Source organism: Triticum aestivum, chromosome 5B, assembly GCF_018294505.1.
Source record: "Triticum aestivum cultivar Chinese Spring chromosome 5B, IWGSC CS RefSeq v2.1, whole genome shotgun sequence".
Taxonomy (NCBI): Eukaryota; Viridiplantae; Streptophyta; class Magnoliopsida; order Poales; family Poaceae; genus Triticum; species Triticum aestivum.
Window position 1 is genome coordinate 110,235,182 of NC_057807.1, and position 19,054 is coordinate 110,254,235.

General features: G+C 42.8%; 1 long non-coding RNA gene across 6 annotated transcripts; it reads left to right on the plus strand.

Moving 5' to 3' along the window:
- Nucleotides 1–10,915: 10,915 nt before the first annotated feature.
- LOC123110676 (uncharacterized) lies at nucleotides 10,916–15,026 on the plus strand. 6 transcript variants are annotated; one of them, XR_006453553.1, is made up of 6 exons: nucleotides 10,916–11,675; nucleotides 11,749–11,847; nucleotides 11,952–12,031; nucleotides 12,115–12,210; nucleotides 13,366–14,214; nucleotides 14,369–15,026. It is a non-coding gene; the product is annotated as an uncharacterized lncRNA (long non-coding RNA). The 6 variants fall into 6 exon arrangements; XR_006453548.1 differs by having other exon boundaries at nucleotides 10,916–11,847; XR_006453549.1 differs by having other exon boundaries at nucleotides 11,749–12,031.
- The last annotated feature ends 4,028 nt before the right edge of the window (nucleotides 15,027–19,054 follow it).

The following is a 19,054-nucleotide window of genomic DNA, read 5'->3' on the forward strand; positions in this document are numbered from 1 at the left end:
GGCCATCTTCATCATCCCAGCGCTCTCCTTGACGAGGAGGGAGTAGTTCACCCTCGGGGCTGAGGGTATGTACTAGTAGCTATGTGTTTGATCTCTCTCTCTCTCTCTCTCTCTCTCTCTCTCTCTCTCGTGTTCTTGATTCGACACAATCTTGATGTACCACGAGCTTTGCTGTTATAGTTGGATCTTATGATGTTTCTCCCCCTCTACCTTCTTGTAGTGGATTGAGTTTTCCCTTTGAAGTTATCTTATCGGATTGAGTCTTTAAGGAATTGAGAACACTTGATGTATGTCTTGCATGTGCTTATCTGTGGTGACAATGGGATATTCATGTGATCTACTTGATGTATGTTTTGGTGATCACTTGCGGGTTCTGTGACCTTGTGAACTTATGCATAGGGGTTGGCACACGTTTTCGTCTTGACTCTCCAGTAGAAACTTTGGGGCACTCTTTTAAGTTCTTGTGTTGGTTTGAATAGATGATCTGAGATTATGTGATGCATATCGTATAATCAAACCCACAGATACTTGTGGTGACATTGGATTATCTAGGTGACATTAGGGTTTTGGTTGATGTGTGTCTTAAGGTGTTATTTTACTATGAACTCTAGGGCTGTTTGTGACACTTATAGGAATAGCCCAATAGATTGATCGGAAAGAATAACTTTGAGGTGGTTTCGTACCCTATAATAATCTCTTCGTTTGTTCTCCTCTATTAGTGACTTTGGAGTGAACCTTTGTTGCATGTTGAGGGATTGTTATATGATCCAATTATATTATCATTGTTGAGAGAACTTGCACTAGTGAAAGTATGAACCCCAGGCCTTGTTTCGAAGCATTGCAATACCATTTTCGCTCACTTTTATCATTTGCTACCTTGCTATTTTTATATTTTTCAGATTACAAAAACCTATATCTACCATCCATATTGCACTTGTATCACCATCTCTTCGCCGAACTACCGCACCTATATAATTTACCATTGTATTAGGTGTGTTGGGGACACAAGAGACTCTTTGTTATTTGGTTGCAGGGTTGTTTGAGAGAGATCATCTTCATCCTACGTCTCCCATGGATTGATAAACCTTCGGTCATCCACTTGAGGGAAATTTGCTACTGTCCTACAAACCTCTGCACTTGGAGGCCCAACAACGTTTACAAGAAGAAAGTTGCGTAGTAGACATCATTGACCTTAGTAAAAGAACATGGAAGAGCAGGTCGTGGGCTTGGAACATTGTTACAGGAAAGTGATCATTACCCCTGTTTTCCTAATACATCTTGGACAACGCTAACGCCCACATGTGTGGTGGGAGCCAAACCTGCCCACACACCCTATAACACACAGACTGCGCCACGTCATCCCATGCATACATGTGGGGATCTTTTTGGATTTTCTGTTTTTAAAATGTTTTATCTCTTAAATGAAAAATCCGATTGAAGATCTATTTTCACCATTAAATCCCTCGCGGCGAGATCTTCGAACTAGATCTCATATCAATATATTTTGATGGATTTTTTTGGGGTTAAAAGTTGTCATGTCTATTGCACATGAATTGATATGATGTTTACACTGAAATTGTCATGATATGTTTCAGCTATTTTCTTCTACTAAAAGTAATTTTTGACATATTATAAAACTAGGAATTAAGAAACTAGACTTATCATGAACCATAAACTAAATTTGCCATGATACATGAACTTAAAATTGCCATGGTTCATACAAAAAATAATTTTCATGGTCAAAGTACTGGAATTGCCATCATCAAAAAACTAAAATTGTCATGCTCTACAAACTAAAATTGCCACATGACAACTTTAGTTTAAGCACTATGACAACTATAGTGTAAATATCATGGCAACTTTTGGGAAAAAAAAATTCGTCAAAACATATTAACATGGGTCTAGTTTTGAAAATCTCGTTGAGACGGATTTAATGGTGAAAACGGAATTTTAATTTGATTTTTTAATTAGAGATAAAATATTTTTAAGCCAAAAATCAAAAAAATTCCTACTGATGTCATATATTCATACATGGCAAAATGAATGGTGATGAAGGCGTGTGAGCTATATGCAAGATGTCACACGGTGGGCATTAGTTTTTCGTACATCTTTAATGGGCTGGTTTGTGATACACCCATCAGTCCATCTGAGTTGCAAATACAACTTGTGCAATATATTTCGTTGGGGACCAGTAAAACGTAGGTGCCAGTCGGGCCTCAAGCTTAAATTTGACCCCATTGACCGATTTGGTCGTCCATGCGAGCAAGAACAATATAGAGCCAATAGTTGGCTATATAAAACTGTTAATGATATCAAGAGTCAATCTTATTAATTATTCATACAATAGAGTTGACTATAAAATTGACTATTAGATTAGTCTTTTTTTTAAACTTCCTCTCTATCTCTTTACGTTCATTTAATCTCTTTATTTAGGAGCACTCGTAAAGGTTGCCTTTTGTATGAGAGCAAACGTATCCTCTTTTCCTTTGTATCTCTCTTCTATACAAGTAAAAATATTATGTAACCGGGAATCTATACCTACTAATAAAAAAAATAGGTATTCTTAGTCCGTCATACTATTTTATAGAAACTCCTCAATGTTTCTGACATTAAACCCGCAGTATATATCAATTTTTTTTAAAAATACTCATATCTTCTAAACCGTAACTCCAAATTTAACATGTTATATATGGAATTTGATTATAAAAATATATAGAATCTGAATGTGATGTTAGTTTACCTGTTAACCATTTAAAAAGAATACTATTTAGGGTGCAATCTTAATCAACATTGCATTATCCGTCTTTCTGTACTGATCCGGATTATGGATGAACATCTCAGCAAAATCGGGATTGAACACGAAATTGAAGATCACTTGTCCGTTTCTTTGTACATATTAAATCTACATGCAAGCCATGTTTAAACAAAAGACATGTGGAATCTTGAACTTGTGCTTTTGTAGGCAAAGACCATCTTTGTTTGTTTGGATCGTAGCTACAAATACTCAGATTATAGATCATTTTTTGTAAATTAAGAGCGTGTGGTATTTTTTTCTCCCCACGCATGGGCCCTTTTGCTAGTATAGTATTATTGTAATACTTGCTTTTGCGTACATGTTCCAAGTCCTAACCCTCGGTTTCAAAGTTTACATGCCGAGGGCATCAGTACGTGCTGAGTAAATAGGCAATTTTGCGACTAATTTAATCCATAAGTAGATAACTAGCATGGCATTGACAGAACTAGGAACATATTGGTACTGATCTAAACAAGCACGCACTACGCAAATAGTAGACAAATCTACATATGATGCTAGCACTGCTAATACAGAAATTATCAGGAGAGGGATAAACGTGGTATACCCTCCAGTAGGCCATGCAGAAGCCGCTGCCGCGGTGACAGCAACAGAAGAAGCGTCCTCGGCGGCCTTCTTGTCGGCCTCGGTCTTCTCGGCGGCGGCACGTTCGGCGTCGCTTGACATGGTGATGACGGAGACGGCGCGGACGTAGAGGAAGTAGTGGATCAGAGGCGAGCAGTCGCGTAGTCGCTTCCCAAAAACCTATTCACCTCTCTCCCGTACAGGAACCAGAGAAACAGAGTTTCGGAGACCTGCTCTCCCGTCAACCGTGTACGCGGTGAACGGGATGGAGTCGCCGGCGGCAGCAGCAGCAGAGGAACGACGTGGGCGTGGAGGCGGAGATGCGTTCTGTTTTTGCGGCGGCTAGGGTTGGCAGCGCCCCACATATATATGTGCGGCCGCGCGTGGAGAGACGTGGGCTGAACCCACGTCCAAGTCGGTAGCCCACGATCCGACGTCTCAGATCGTGGCCCTACCTGTCAAAGACTCTCCGTTCCTGACCAGCAAAAAGAAGCGCATAGGAGTGAGCTCGGCTCGGCTCAATCCCGCGGCGCGGCGTGGCGAGGCGAGCGGAGGAGGAGGAGTGCGCGAGGGCCTCTTCTCTTCTCAAGCTCCAATAGCATGTAGAAGAGAAACCCTTATAAACCACTCCAACTCTCCTTCCACTTTCAGGGTGGGACTAAACTTCCCACCACACCTAGTGCCATATAACCCACATGGGCCATTAGAGATTTTTCAGAAATTGCAATATGGGCCTAGAGCCCATCTCAGATTTCAGCAATCCCCCACCAGATCTCGAGGGCCCATTGTGTCCTCTGTTCCAAATACTGTTTTGATATACTAGTGTTTCAGTGAAGACCTGTTAAGGTTGAGCTTCACCTAGAGCAAGTAGCTACATTCCTTCACAACTGAACAATGGACTATGCCTTGAATTGTCAGTTTGGCGTAAAGAAGTTTCACCACATGTCTTACTAGTACTGGGCTGCCGAAGGCTGACCCCTCGGGTGGAGCATATAAGTCACACTCCTGGCCTATTCATGAGTTTACTAGAGATCACCCCAATCTCATAGACTGTGACTAGCAGTCGGGCTCACATAGGTGTGTTCCTCCAAAGATCGCTCTGTAGGATAGCATCTTGCTTATACATATAAGCCTTGAAACACATTAAGACAGTAGTCATCCTTCCATACAGTTTCCGAGAGTATTGCATCTCCAACGGAGTGGGTTGGTAAAGTTACTCTCCTCAGTTCACCACCGGCTTGTTTTTCCAGGTCCTACTTCACGGGATCTCCGATCACATAGGTTGGGTTACCACCATGGTAACTCATGTGGGTCTCATACCCATCTCCCTCGATGCACTATCTATCACTACACGTGATAGCCCTTTCGTAAAGGGATCTGCCAGATTCTTAGCCGTATGGACATAGTCCAACGCTATCACTCCGGAGTTTCTTAATTTTCTGACAGCCTTTAATCTCATTCTTATGTGTTTGTTGGACTTCATGTTGTCCTTTGAACTCTTCACCTTGGTGATGACAGTCTGATTATCACAGTTCATAAGGATAGCCGGAACCGGTTTATCAACCAGTGGCAAGCCCATCAAAAGATCTCGAAGCCATCCTGCTTCAACACCAGAAGTGTCTAATGCTGTTAATTCTGCTTCCATTGTCGATCTCGTTAAGATCGTTTGCTTGCAAGACTTCCAAGAAATAGCGCCACCTCCAAGAGTAAACATATACCCAGTTGTGGCCTTCATCTCATCAGCATCAGAGATCCAATTCGCATCACTATACCCTTCAAGTACCGACGGGTCTCCGGTATAGTGAAGTCCATAATTCATAGTACCTTTCAGATAGCGCATAACTCTTTCAACAGCATGCCAATGTACATCACCCGGTTTGGAAACAAACCGGCTCAGTTTGCTCACAGCAAACGCGATGTCAAGCCTCGTTGCGCTCGCTAGGTACATCAGTGAACCAATGATTTGAGAGTATCTCAATTGATCTTTAGCCATGCCTTTGGACTTTCAAATCAACACGCTAGGATCATATGGTGTTTGAGATGGTGTGCAGTCCGAATATCCAAAGCGACTCAACACCTTCTCAACATAATGGGATTGCAGAAGTGTGATCCCACCCTCATTATCTCTCAGTAGCTTGATGTTCAAGATAACATCAGCCACACCAAGATCCTTCATCTCAAAATTCTGAGACAGAAACGACTTAACCTCCTCAATGACTTTGAGGTTGGTTCCGAATATCAGTATGTCATCAACATACAAGCACAGTATAATTCCTTCGCCCCCACCATGGTGATAGTATACACATTTGTCAGCTTCATTAACAACGAAGCCAACAGATGTCAGAGTTGTATTAAACTTATCATGCCATTGCTTAGGTGCTTGCTTCAGGCCATATAAAGATTTCAGCAACCTACACACCTTTCTTTCCTGACCATCTATCACAAAGCCATCTGGCTGTTGCATGTAGATTTTCTCATTTAGCTCTCCATTCAGAAAAGCCGTCTTAACATCCATTTGATGGACGAGAAGACCATGTGAGGCCGCCAACGAGAGTAATACTCGAATGGTGGTCAGTCTAGCCACAGGTGAATAAGTATCGAAGAAATCTTCCTCTTTTTTCTGGTCATAGCCCTTGGCCACAAGCCTAGCCTTGTACTTTTCAATCGTACCATCGGGCCTAAGCTTTTTCTTGAACACCCACTTACATCCCAGTGGTTTGCAACCATAGGGACGATCGGTGATCTCCCATGTCCCGTTAGCCATGATGGAATCCATCTCGCTACGGACCGCATCCTTCCAGTAGTCAGCTTCTGGAGAGGCATACGCTTCTGAAATAGAAGTGGGAGCATCATCCACGAGGTACACGAAGAAATCATCATCAAAGGTCTTTGCAGTCCTTTGTCTCTTGCCCCTACCAAGGGTTTCCTCGTCATCCTCCTCAGGATTTTCATCATGTGTTTGTTCATAATATTCCATAGGGATGGCAGGTTCAGGAGTCTCCTCAGATTCCTGTCTAGAAGTGCTTTGCATATCTCTCATAGGAAAAATATCCTCGAAGAATGTAGCATCCTTAGACTCCATAATTGTACCGACCTTCTGGTCAGGTACCTCAGATTCACTACTAGAAATCTATAGCCAACGCTGTTCTTAGCGTAGCCCAAATTAACGCAGTCCACAGTCTTGGGTCCAAGCTCACGCTTTTTGGGGATCGGCACGTTGACTTTCGCCAAACAGCCCCAAGTGCGCAAGTACGAGAGTGTCGTCCTTCTCTTTGCCCATTTCTCATAGGGAGTGATCTCATTATCCTTTGTCAGAACTTTATTCAGGACATGACATGCCGTCAATATAGCCTCCCCCCACCATGCCTTGGATAAACCCGATGTATCTAACATGGCGTTAACCAAATCAGTTAGAGTACGGTTTTTCCGCTCGGCAACCCCATTTGACTGGGGTGAATAGGGAGGCGTCCTCTCATGAATAATGCCATGTTCTGAACAGAAGGAGTCAAACTCACTCGAGAAGTACTCTCCACCACGGTCTGACCGGACTCGTTTAATTTTATTTTCAAGTTGATTCTCAACTTCTGCCTTATAGATTTTAAAGTAGTGTAGAGCCTCATCCTTAGTATTTAACAGATAAACATAGCAATATCTAGTGGAATCATCTATCAATGTCATGAAGTATCTCTTTCCACCTTTAGTCAACACACCATTCATCTCACAAAGATCAGAATGTATGAGTTCTAATGGTGCCAGGTGTCTCTCCTCCGCGGCCTTATGAGGCTTGCGAGGTTGCTTAGCTTGCACACATGAAAGGCACTTAGAACCTTTGGCTAAAGTGAAACTCGGGATTAAATCCAACTTGGCTAGCCGCGTCATAACACCGAAACTTATGTGACAAAGACGTGAATGCCAAACCTCAGATTCATTAATACTCGAATGAATATGGTTCACGACTTTATTACATAAATCTGCGAGGGAAAGGCGGAACATCCCTCCGCTCTCATAACCTTTTCCAACAAATAGTCCATACTTAGTAACAACTAATTTATTAGACTCGAATACCAACTTAAACCCTTCTCTACATAGAAGGGAGCCACTAACGAGGTTCTTCTTGATGGCGGGGACATGCTGCACGTTCTTCAGCTGCACGATCCTTCCCCAAGTAAACTTCAGATGGACCGTGCCAACACCATGAACAGAAGCACTCGCGCCATTCCCCATCAATACGGACCCGTGGCCTGTGACCTGGTAAGAAGAAAACAATGAAATGTCAGCACACACATGAATACCTTCACCTGTATCCACCCACCAACCAGTAGGCTGAAACACTGAAAAAACAGTAAATAAATTACCGTACCCAGATGCACCATTCTCATTGTTGCCCACAATCATGTTGACAGACTTGGAGTCCTGTCCTGACTTCTTAAACTTGTTTGGGCACTTGTTGGCCCAATGTTCAGCCAAACCACAAGTAAAGCAGCCCTCATCCTTCTTGTTCTTCTTGAAGGTCTTCTTACCCTTCTTCTTGAAGTCGGTATTCTGTTGGACACCGTTCTTTCCCTTGAACTTGTGGGAGTTGAAGTTCCTCTGGTTCACCATGTTGGCAACAGAAGTCCTTTTGGCCCCTTTTCCGTGCGAGTCCTTTGCCCTCGAATTCTGCTCAACACTCAGATGGCCAATGACATCCTCCACAGAGAATTCATGCCTCTGATGTTTCAGAGTGGTGGCAAAGTTCCTTCAGGAATTGGGGAGCTTAGCGATTATGCAGCCCGCGACAAACTTGCCCGGTAACTCGCACTTCAGAAGCTCAAGCTCCTTAACAATGCATATTATCTCGTGAGCCTGCTCTAGTACAGGACGGTTCTCAACCATCTTGTAATCGTGGAACTGCTCTATAATATACATCTCGCTCCCTGCATCGGCGGCCCCGAACTTAGATTCAAGCGCCTCCCACAAGTCCTTGGCGACATGCACATGTAAATATGCGTCGACCAGTTTATCTCCGATCACGGTAAGAACAGCTCCGAGAAACACAGTGGTTGCCTCCCTGAACGCCTTCTCCTGTTCAGGAGCAATCGTTCCCGTGGACACACCGGTGACCCAGAACACGTTCATAGCCGTGAGCCATAAAGTGGTCTTTGTCTGCCAACGCTTAAAATGCGTACCGGTAAACTTATCCGGTTTCAGTGCAGCGGCAAAGCCACTTGCCGAAAAATTCCTACACATACTAGGTTTTTGGAATGCTGAGTAAATAGGCAATTTTTCGACTAATTTAATCCATAAGTAGATAACTAGCATGGCATTGACAGAACTAGGAACATATTGGTACTGATCTAAACAAGCACGTACTACGCAAATAGTAGACAAATCTACACATGATGCTAGCACTGCTAATACAGAAATTATCAGGAGAGGGATAAACGCGGTATACCCTCCAGTAGGCCATGCAGAAGCCGCTGCCGCGGTGACAGCAGCAGCAGAAGCGTCCTCGGCGGCCTTCTTGTCGGCCTCGGTCTTCTCGGCGGCGGCACGTTCGGCCTCGCTTGACATGGTGATGACGGAGACGGCGCGGACGTAGAGGAAGTAGTGGATCGGAGGCGAGCAGTCGCGTAGTCGCTTCCCAAAAACCTATTCGCCTCTCTCCCATACAGGAACCAGAGAGACGGAGTTTCGGAGACCTGCTCTCCCGTCAACCGTGTACGCGGGACGTGGGCGTGGAGGCGGAGATGCGTTCTGTTTTCGCGGCGGCTAGGGTTGGCAGCGGCTAGGGTTGGCTAGGAGTGAGCTCGGCTCGGCTCAATCCCGCAACCCGCGGCGCGGCGAGCGGAGGAGGAGGAGTGCGCGAGGGCCTCTTCTCTTCTCAAGCTCCAATAGCATGTAGAAGAGAAACCCTTATAAACCACTCCAACTCTCCTTCCACTTCCGGAGTGGGACTAAACTTCCCACCACACCTAGTGCCATATAACTCACATGGGCCCTTAGAGATTTTTCAGAAATTGCAATATGGGCCTAGAGCCCATCTCAGATTTCAACAGTATGGACCTCGATGATTGTGCAACCGTTTGAGCACAATAATGGCAGCCACTCGTGTTACCCTGCCTCCATGAGCGCACTAGCTTGAGCAAGTTGACTAGCAACGCCATCCGTTAGCCAAACTACATCTTTGTCGACGACCGTGATGGCGTACTTCTTTAGTTTCTATTTACTTTAGTTTTTGCCAGATTTTTTCTCTTGAATATACACAAGTATACGTATCATATATTAAAGAAGAAAAGGCATAGAATGTCTCCATCAGTCATTTACAAAAGGTGTGATTTCTCATGCCCGTATGTCCAACTCCACACCACGTACGCTAAGGTAACTAGATTACTCCTCGCCACTAATCCACCTAGCTAAGCCTGCAAACACAGCCTCTACATTACCTTTCAAGAGTCCAGACATCCACCAACTCCTACCTTCTGCCTCAATTCTCGCTATGAGGCGACATGTCGATGGCGAAGCACCGTCGAACACAACTGCATTTCTATGCTTCCACAACTCCCACAACTTCAGAAGTAGTATAGTGTGCAGATCCTTCCTTGTCACGTTTCCGACCGCTTGTTTCGTACATTAGCTTTATGTCAAGTCAAACTTTATAAACTCTAGTTAAGTTTATATAAAAAATATTGATATCCACAATACCAAACCAATACCATTAAAATCAGCATGGAATATATTGATCATATATATTTGTTATTGTGAGAGTTTATATACCATTAGAATCAACATGGAATATATTTTCGCATCATATATGAGTAGTACCTTGTATCAAAATGTAAGACATTTTTCTATCCATGGAGCACAAAAAATGTCTTACATTTTGTTATGCATGAAGTATTTGTTATTGTGAGATTTTATATTATTTATAAACTTGGTCAAACTTATAAAGTTTGACTTAGATTTACCTATTATGCATAAAGAAGGGAGTATCTTTTTTTGGCGAATAGACATACTCCTGACGTAGTTATGAAGCTTAACCTTCAGAGGAGCGACACAAAAGAAAAACACTTTGAAGAGTATCTCGCGTACCCTGTGAATTTTTCTTCTTTTTCTGATGACTACCCTATAATATTTTGTTATGTACTCCCTCTGTCCCATAATATATAAGCACTAGTGTAAAAAAAGCTCTTATATTATCGAACGGAGAGAATACTTATTTTTCCTGTCAATAAAATTAGAACAAAAAGATGTACATGTACACGAGGACTCTAAAAAAACTGATACAACGTTTAGCTGTTACTGTGATAGCGTGGTAAACAGCTTGTCATTAAAAAAATCAAATCTCTCCTTAATAATAAAGCACGGATTGGGTCTCCGGGTTCACCGTCGCAGCATGTTTGCAAAATTGTCCTTGAGCTTTTTAAGAATCAACCCGCAATCCTCAATAGCCCGAACGTAAGTGAAAAAAAAAACGTTTCGGGCCCGAGCGCTGCGCCTTTCTCCCGAGCGAAGCGAGTTCCTCTGTCTTCTCCTTCTCCACGTTATTTGCCGCCGCCGCCCCCGCCCCGCCCCGCCCCTGCTGCAGCCCGCCGTCGCCCCACCCTCGCTCGCCGCTGCGGATCCACCACCGCCCCTCTACAGCCCGACGTCCCGTCCCGTGTCACACCACGAGCCTCTTGCCGGCGGGCTGGGCCCTCCTCGCGCTGGTACTTGCTCTGGGAAGAGCAGGAGGGGTGCTGGAGCAGTGGTCGTGGCGTCCCCGGGTGCCTGCCGCCCTCCCCGGGCACAAGGTCGCCGTTAGCCCCCCGACCCCCCAGCGCACAAGGTCGCCGTCAGCCCCACGCCCCCCCAGCGCTGGTCTCTGGTAGTCACCATCGTTGATGGAGTAGGAGTACACGCGGAGGTCGGGAAGGGGCATGGTCTTGCAGGCCAGGTCTGAGTTGGTGTGCGTGTGCTCTCCTACCACCGGTGCCAGGCCACTGTACGGGTGTCCGGTGTCCCTGTTGCGGCTCCAGGATTTCGCCGGGAGCTCCTGTGCTGCAGTTTTGCTCAGAGTTTTGAGGATAATATATCTCTACTTCTCCCCTCCTGAACTCAGAAGCAGTAGATAAATTTTTGTGACCACTACATTCAGGAATAATTGACTGAAAGGAACAATTTGATTTGAAAAGGCAATCAATCTACATAAATCATGGCACAATTATCTAAATTATCCGGAGCGGGTTGATTGTGTGGAGTTGCAAGCATAATTTGTTGTAATGTAGTTTCAAAGATGATTTAGACAAAAAAAACACCACCAAGCATTGCAAATGACGAGGTAGAAAAAAATTTAGATTTGCTAGCAAATGACAAAACCAAATCAGATGGCTTACTGGAGGTTCTTGGTTCAGGTTGTTAGATGGAAGGACAAGGCGGTGGCGATGGAGACGGGGAGTCGATTAGGAAGGAGAAAGAGTTTGTGCAACTGCTGCTCAGTGCGAAAAACAGAGGTAAATAAATTTATTGTTCAGGTGGCGAGATTCAGTCTCCCTAATTTGTATTCAGCGATGAACTACTGAATGGTGTTGCTAAATTCATGGCATGAGTTGTCAAGGAGGATGTCAAAGTGTGGGAGGTTGCAGTCTTGCAGGAGATTAGCCTTACCTTGGCAAATTAGCTTGCGGTCCTGAAGCTGTATGTTTGCTTAATCTGAAGTGTGCACAAATATTTGTGTTTAATAAGTGAAATGTATCCATCTGACTGACATGAACCTTCAGGAAAGACAGATCCTAAAGTTGGCTTCACTTGGTAGTAACTATGGAAACCTCAAGAATGTTGTTGACGCCCCGAAGGCTTTTGAGTTGTATTGTCAGGTCTGTCTATGCAAATTGAAATTTACTTGAGAGTGAATCTCTAATGTTGTACCTTTTGCAAAATACTACCAGCTAAATATGATAAGGTTTTCTTCTTCCCAATGTGATGAGGCATGAGGCAAAACCTCTTCATATAGAACAGGCTGCGTGCCTTGATAGGGTTGAAAGCACTGAAGTAGTGTTACATTGCTGTACTGTTTTTGAAACTTCAAGTCCCGCTGTTACTTAAAACCAACAAAGAACAGTTATCATTTTTCCTTGACACTGTAAGCTTGATAGAATACGCTGTACATGCAACTACATGTTGTCTCATTACTTTAGTCTACTTTTCTTAAAAAGTGTGATGATTGTCGCTAACAATGTTGGAAAGATTCCAACAGAAAATAAATTTCTTTGTAGTGAACCCTCTAATCAAAAAAGAAAAGAGAATCATTTATTCATCATTGATTAAATCTATTTAAGAGTTAATCTTTGTTGATAATCTTCAGTGTAAACTGTATTATTTTTTGCTTCATTGCCAGGATTTATGCACTTTTCCCATGGCATAATATAAGAATCAAAATCAATTTATTGGATCACAATCATATCTGGGAGTATTTGCACCACTTTAAGTGATCTTGTATAGTTGGAATGTTACATTTCACTTTAATTGCTTTGCTGAACGTACGGACTAAGAAAATTTCAGTTTCTCCTGTCATCAATAAATGTTATAAGATTTAGATTATTGAATTCAGTAAAAGTTCAAAACATATGAGAGCACTAACCATGTTTCGGCTCCTTGACTGAGGACGTACGAACTTGCAAAAAGCACGAGCGTAGAAGCGAAAGAAGGAGCGAGAGGATTAAGCTTTCAAGTGCGGCAACTAGGAACATCTCGATCGGTGATTTGAAGTGTGTTTTTCAATAGCATGGTGCATGGATACTTGCACGTGTTCCCCCGATGCAACGGACACTATTTAATTGTCATAGAACTACATACAAGGCTCTCATGCAAAAAAGGTGTTATTTAAGCACTATTTTACTGGATTTTATTCTGTGTGAAAAAACATAAAAAGTGCCTCTACACGTCTTGGGTCGGCGGCTGTCGGCATTACGGCACTCCAATTAGCATCTCTTGGTAATCTTTTAGGATCACTAATGTATGTTTTATGATAGGTTTTATCAGGCATGAAGGTGGCGTGGGCCAGCAAGGAGTCTGGGGGTTCAGCAGGACATCCTTGCAGGAGTAGTCGAGCAGAGGCTGACACTGGCCAATATGACCAGCATTGCCACAGATCGCCTCCATGTGGGCTGCTGTTGCAAAGTCACGGTGCTGCACCTCAGCGAATTCAGCAGGAGCAATTCATTCCCCACCCAAGTGTTTATTATTGATCATTGCTGCTTCATCTGTTTATTCTCATCTAACTAATATATTTACGGACTTTTTGTATGTTTGGCTAATTCTTCTTTATCTTATGGGGCTTTGCTGTGAAAGAAAGATAAAGTTCAAAGAGTTCAATTTAGAGTTAGTGTAGTTTCCCCGGAAGAAAAAAGAGAGAATTGGTGCAGTGTCTCATGCCTATTGGACTCAGTCTATTACGCTCACTAAGTATATACATGTATGCTGCAGAGACGTGGTCACATGGCTGATTAACATCTTTTGGCAACATCATGTTAATTCAATGAAAAAATTCTACTACACCTATGACTATGAACGTAGATGTGCACTCTTGATTTTTGAGGACTACTTTAGGATGTGATCATTGGTGTTGCTTCACACTTTCTAGACAACATAACATTTTATTGTTACTAATGTGAAAATCCAACTTACTATTTTTCTATTACAGTGTGTTCAGCCACTATCAGACTTTGGTGGCATGCTCCAGCTGCCAAACTATGCTCTGCCAACCTACCGATGGAAAGGCGAGGCTCACCAAGGGATGCCTTATTATGGCAAAAAATGAAGCCCTTCTTGAGATTGTTTACTACTACGTATCCTCGATGTGGGGAGACCGACCACAAGAGGTATCCATGAACACCATATGTCCCTGCATTCTAATTTCAGTTGCTTTTGAGTTTTAGTTTTTCCTTTCATCTAGCATCGTAATTTGCTGGGACCTATGAGTCTTGATTTTAATATTGCAGGGTAATCGGTCTTATGTCACCTTTATCTTCGCAGGAGTCAGGAGCAAGCAAATTACTTTGACATTTAGCATATATTTACTAGAGTTTCAGAAGGTCAATAATACCCAATGCATTGCCTTCCATGACCTACCTTGGTCTATTCTCATGGGTGATCTGCTAACTCATTTTAATTCGGTGCCTAGGTACTATTTCCTTCGGCATTCTGTTTTATAATATTTAGTACCATTGGTGCAACTTAATATGCAAAGCCTGAGCTTTGTTCAAGTTGCCAAGCAAATACCTGTGCTAATTCTCACAAGAAACTTATGTTTCCCCTGTTTTCAAATACATGTACACAATAAAGTTTTCACTTCGGAAGCACCAAAACCTTTTATAGCTGCATGTAAATACTCCTCCGTTCCTAAATATTTGTCTTTTTAGAGATTCAAATAGACTACCACATATGGATGTATATAGACATATTTTAGAATGTAGATTCACTCATTTTGCTCTGTATGTAGTCACTTGTTGAAATCTCTAGAAAGACAAATATTTAGGAATGGAGGGAGTATTTTCTTAGACATACAGTAATGCTTCATTTTTATTTTATAAGAGAAATAATAGAACCTTTATTGTAATGATGTATAGCTTCATTTTACATAGAAAATACTGCCTGAATTAATCCATTGAGACCGAATGAAAATTAAGCTACAACTACCTGCTGTTGAATCAATAATAAAAGATCAACTAGGTAGATTTGGGTAGCTAGGTTTTAGAGATTGAATCAACCACTGTTGTGTAGTGTTCTTAGTACAAGGGTGCACGGCGTTCTTTTAATACGAAGACGTTGAGATATTTTTCGCCCGGTGCAACGCACGGACATTTTTACGGCGGCGGCAGCGATAGAGACGACGCGCTGCCCGTGCCAGAGGATGAGAGGGAAATGTCGTAGTTACACTCGCCTGCGTCGAGGCTTTGGTCGCCTTGAGGAGATGGCGGACGGAGTGCAGGCATTGGCGCGCACAAGGGAGTACGGGAGGGTGTGGAAAGATAAAGAAGAGCCCTCATGGTGCAGCAGTAAGAAGATTTAGTTTTTTTAGGGATCACAATAGTACAAGATGAGTTCATGGGTCCTTCTGTATACGTGAACTATTGGCAAGCCCAGATAGTTAAAAAAAACTTCCCAACCAAACAACCAACTATCTGTAAAAATTGCCAAACAAAAATGCCCAAAAAGTTAACACAAAAAATAGTTTAATTTTTTTATAGAACATGTTATTTTTAAAAATTATCCCCCAAAAAACACATTTGACTATAAAAACCATTTAAATATACAACAGAAATACATTCTTTAATTTCTCTTTTATTTTATAGAGTATGTTCTAATTTTTATAAAAATGTTAACTATTCTTCAATAGGTGTTACATTTTTAATGAAATATTAAAGTTTTATTAAAAAAAGGAAATTTCCACGTTCAACATTTATTAAAATTGGATATAAAATGGGGCAAAAAATGAACCTTCAAGCAGGTTCTACCACTTTTATCGCCCGGTGCAACGCACGGGTAGCACGGATTGGGTCTCCGGGTTCATCGTCACAATACGCTTTCTTCTTGTGTCATAATACGCTTTCACGATTTATGTAGATAAAATCATAACATTAACGAGGTGGTACTATTATTGTATACGTTTTGATGTTTTTTTTTCTGCTTGTACGTCAAATTCGCACGTAAATCCAATATGGCCCAACAACGAATCATCCATGAGTTTCTTTCATGGCACGGGCTATCCCGATCCCAGCCGCCAGGAGACCGACCCCGGCGAGGCGGCGACCCTCGATCCGGTGCTGCGCCGGGCGCCGGCCGACACCGGCAAGGATTTGCCCCCTTCTCCCGGCCCACGTATCTCTCTCTCACGCGAAATAGGGGTTGGGCGCCGCCGCCGTTTTCCTGGTTGACCATCAACCATGGCTAGGGTTTTGAGCACCTCCACTCTGGCGTGGTTCCGGCGCCTCCGGCGACTCCTCTCTGACGCCCACCGCGCCCCCACACGCAGCTCCGTCTCCAGGATGCTCCTCCTCCGCTTGGTGGCCATGGGGTGAGTTCATCCCCTTCCCCATCTCTCCCCCTTTCTCTCTCTAATATCTGGTTTGATCCTCCATGGTAGATGTGCAGGCAAGGATTGGATACTTGAGGAAGGAGGGGTCGACCTTGCCTTGCTGCAGCTCGGGACGCACCACCCATGGAGCTTCCTCCTTTCCGTCTTCAGGTGAGTTCGTCCCCTCCTCTCTCTGCTCTTGTTCGTGGCCATTGAGGCATTGTTCTTGGTTAGGATTTACCACTGTTTGGGCTCAATTGGCTACTGTTTGAGGTCAATTTTGTGTATACTGTTAAGTGTTGATTGTTTCTTGAATTGAACAGCAAGGTTAGACATGAATTTGTTAGTAGAATAGATCCCTGACCGAACTGCAATTGTTAGTTGAATTGTCCAATCTTGAATTTAGGGAGCTGCTACTGAAAGATTTTTTTCATTTTGTATGTCATGGGTTGGCCATCAATTTTATTAAACAGCAAGGTTAACCACGATCACACGAAGCCGAAGGTGCACGATGAAAAAACCGTACGTGCATGCTCTATCCATCCAGAATTAACTGCGCCAAAGGCCAATGTGTGTTTTAGTATACGAAAACAACTTTATTTAATACTTCGCATATTGTACCCATATAAAGAACTCGGTACCTGCACTACCTACGTGTGTTCAGCTAACCACTAGGGCCGGCCCATTTTTTTTGAGAGAACATATGTTTTTTTAAGAAAAATGAAACCTCACAAATTTCGGAAAAAGTTCATTAACATGCATAAAAACATCGCCCTATTCAAGAGAAGCCCAATATTTTAAAAAAAGTTCGTCAATTTACAAAAATAGTTCACAAAAAATTTAAAAAGTTCATCAAAAATTTGAAAAAAAAGTGCACCAATTTGGAAAAAGTTCATCAACTTAAGAAAGTAGTTCATAAAAAATTAAAAAATGTTCATCAAAATTTTGAAAAAAAGTTCATCAATTTGCAAAAATAGTTCATCCAATTTTAAAAAAAGTTCATTGAATTTGAAAAGAGTTCAAAGATTTTGAAAAGGGTTCATCGAATTTGAAAAAAATTCATCGATTTTGAAACAAAATAATCAATTTTTATAAGTAGTTCACAAAAATTATTAAAAGTTCATAGATTTGAAAAGAAAAGTTCATCAAATTTAGAAAAATCATTGAATTTGAGAATGTTCATGTATTTAAGAAAAAAACAAAGTCAGTGAGGGAAAGAAACCAGGAAGAAGAAGAAACGAAAAACGCAAAAAAGAAAAGGAAAAAGGAAAAAAAGAAAAAGGGAAAAGAAAAGAGGAAAAGAAACGAATAAAGCAAAGAAAGAGTTGAATATTATCATATCGTATTGTGTGTCGTGGTGGTTATACTATCGAACATCAATCCGGCAGGTCTGTGGTTCGAGTTGCAACGACGGCTCCCTTCTTTTTTGCGGAATAGAGTATGCGGTAACGGGCCGGCCCAGTACGGGGTGCTGCAGGCGCCCGTTTGCAGAATACACGTTAACAGGCGCCTGCAGCGCCAAATAGGATTTGCCTTTGACGCATTCTGCGTCAAAAAGACGTCTGTTCGCATAGGAATCGCGCGACTGGGCCGACCCATTTGGATTGACCTCGCGAGAGAGGTCGGGTGACAGATGCATAAAAAGAAAGAGTTGAATATTATCAGATCGTATTGTGTGTCGTGATGGTTATACTATTGAACATCAATCCAACAGGTCTGTGGTTCGAGTCGCAATGACGGCTCCCTTTTTTCTTGCGGAATAGAGTACACAGTAACGGGCCGGCCCAGTACGGGGTGCTGTAGGCGCCCGTTTGCAGAATACACGTTAACGGGCGCCTGCAGCGCCAAATAGGATTTGCTTTTGACGCATTTTGTGTCAAAAAGACGTCCGTTCGCATAGGAATCAAGCGACTGGGCCGGCCGATTTGGATTGACCTCGCGCGAGAGGTCGGGCGGCAAATGCATAAAAAGAAAAAAGCGAGCCGCCTGGGATTCAAACTGTGGACCTCCACTTTATTCACCCGACAAGCTAGCCACTGCACCGACTAAAGCTTTTATGACATACCTGTGGGGTGAATACAAATGAACTGAAAACCGAAATACATGCATATTTTTTCTACAGTATATATTTTCACGGCAGCCGATTTCAAAGAGTTTATTCATCCCATCATGCCTGGCGTTGTGTCGTGGAATGAAAGAGGGTCTTGAGCAATTAGGTTAGGGAAGTGTGGGTTTTTTTCACCCGATGCAACGCACGGGCGTTTGTGCTAGTATTAATCATACATTTACATTTAAAAAAAAAGAGCCTTTAGAGTGTGTGTGTGTGTGTGTGTGTGTGTGTGTGTGTGTGTGTGTGTTTTACAAGCCCATCACAACAAAGTAATTACTCTCCCGAAATTACATCTTCCCACAAGACGGGAAGAGAGTGTGCGTTACAAGCCCATCCGACGAACTGGTTGCCGTTAAGCTGTCTGCACCTTATCGCTTTAGCCGCCGAGCGCCGTTGAATTCAAAGGTTGCACACGCACGGGATCTGGGATCAAGGTTGTTGCACTCCAGTCCAGAGACTGAGGCATGAACCACAGACATGTGGGGCCTATATCCACACCCATCGCGAGGTCAAGTCAAAACAACTACTCCTTGGA